Genomic DNA, 2,214 nt, shown 5'->3' with positions numbered 1-2,214 from the left:
TTTCTTAAGGTTGTACTGATAGCAGCTATGTTTACCAAGGTCCCACTTAGGAGAAGAAGGTATATTCAAATTAAGTTAACAAATGTGGTAAATTTAATGAAAAGGCATGTAGAAGAGTACAGGAAGGGTATGGGGAAACTCAAAGGGCTAGATCACAGCCCCAGGGCTGGTAACAGTAGACCACCATTATCCATTGTGAGCTGGAAGGAAGGTTGCCAACTACTGAGACCCAAGGGGAGTCCTGTAGAGAGAAAGCTGCTGACAGGGAATCCAAAGGCAAATCCTTCCATCCCTCACTTCTCTCCAGTTCTTCTCTCCCCATCAAAACTTTTTATTGGCCAAAGTCAGCTGGAAGCTGGGGGGGGGGGTGGTGGGAGGTGATGCAGGTTATCCTCCTGTCCAACACTGCTTGTGACATCTCTGCTGAGCAATCTATAGTGAGAACAGAGCCATCTGTATTGGGACAGGTTATCTCAACAACATAGAGAGGAACCTCTCTAGCACTGGGTCTTCCAGGAGATTAGCACCTGGGTAGACAACTTTCTGGGGGTCAGAAAGGGTATGTTTCTACCATGGAAGAACTCACCAAGTTCCATTCTTGAATTCTATAATTCTCTTAGAGGGACCAAAGAAAAGATGGAAGCTATCTCGTCTGCCACGTGCCTTGTGAAGAATCATCCCCTGTCCTCCTTCTCCTGCAGATTGCTTAAAACTAGTTATTACATTCCACACTGGGGAAGAGGGCAGGGAGATTTGAAATAAAGAAAAGGAAAACAAATTATCCTATGCTGCTTTCCCATAAAAGGCTGCTGAATCAGGCCATTTCTCTTGTGATGACTACAGAGGAGAAATGTTTCAAAGTTCAAAGTTTATCAGAAGAAGATAACCTAGAGAACAAAATAACAGCCAAGTGACCCTTGAATACCCCCTTCAAAGGGGTGTTGTCCATAATGTGTGAGAAATATAAATCTGACTCTCCCTCTGTCCTGGCCAATGCAATTTCTGTTTCATCTGCATTGCTCTTTGTGATGATCAATGCTCTCCAGAATAAATTAATAAGAGAACATCTACTAGCAGCTCACAAGTGAGATACCGATATTTGTGGTTCTTTCCAAAGTCCAAAAGACTCTGTCCTTTCCTAGTTTTCATACAGGTTATCTGGGAAAGAAAGCCTAGATGCCAGGGGCAACAGTCTTGCCTTCGAACCTCAACTCCACCACGTGTTAAAAAGGATGTCACATCAGCCCCTTCCTCTGTAAAATAGAAAAATAATTCTTCCATCTTCAAAAATTGTGTCTGTAAGGTAGCTCTCATGGGCCACGACATATAGTGTGAACACATTCATGTTTGTGTTCTGACCTTCGAAAATAATTGAATTATGAGCTGTGTGTCTGGATTTGTCTTTAAAACTTTGACCCAATCTCTAAGGCTACAAGACTAGATACCAAACATTTCTTACAAAATAATAAAAACAAATGGAACTTTAGGACTCTTCCTGTGATGATTAACACAAGTATGCTAATTTTTTAAATGTGAACTATTTAAGATGATTCAAAGCATGAATGAAATTTACTGAATTTGGGCTCCTATTTTAGAGGAAAGATCCTATTCTCTGACTGCATTGGCTTTGGAAGCAGAGCATGCGAGAGAGAAACTGGCTTGCATGAAAGGAAATTAAAAATGGAAAGGTTTTAAAAGAACAGACAGTTTTGGAGTGACAATGAGCAGAAGGAAGACTGTCATAATGGCAGCATCAGATTGGATCACTTTACGAAGGATGCTCAGGTAGACATCATAGTATGGTCCTCAGACTTAGGCCAACCTGGGAACTATTCATCTCAAACCGTATGTAGAGAAGTAAGATTCAAATGAAGCTCATCATTCTCTCTTCCCATTCTGAATGACCTACAGCAAGTCATTTAATGCAACACAATATACTTGCACCATTCTAGACACGTGGTGGTAGTTACTGTCACTTTTGTTATGTCTAGTCCTTGCTTCTACCCTTTCGTCGCTCAAAAAATCCACGGTAAGGCTTTGGTCACATGGAGTAGCCAGACCTGAGCCAGCCCTGTTAGCTTTAGTTCCTGAAGAGGGCATGACATCATCTCATGGGAGTTGGGAGCTTTAAGACACAACGCAAGCTCATTCACTCTTTCCGTGTTAACATGTTAGCAAAAGAAAAGTAAGGGAGTTCTATTTTTACCCCCACTA

This window comes from Dipodomys merriami, unplaced genomic scaffold (assembly GCF_024711535.1).
Source record: "Dipodomys merriami isolate MVZ:Mamm:240054 unplaced genomic scaffold, mDipMer1.0.p SCAF_21, whole genome shotgun sequence".
Lineage (NCBI taxonomy): Eukaryota > Metazoa > Chordata > Mammalia > Rodentia > Heteromyidae > Dipodomys > Dipodomys merriami.
This window is presented reverse-complemented; position numbering follows the sequence as displayed.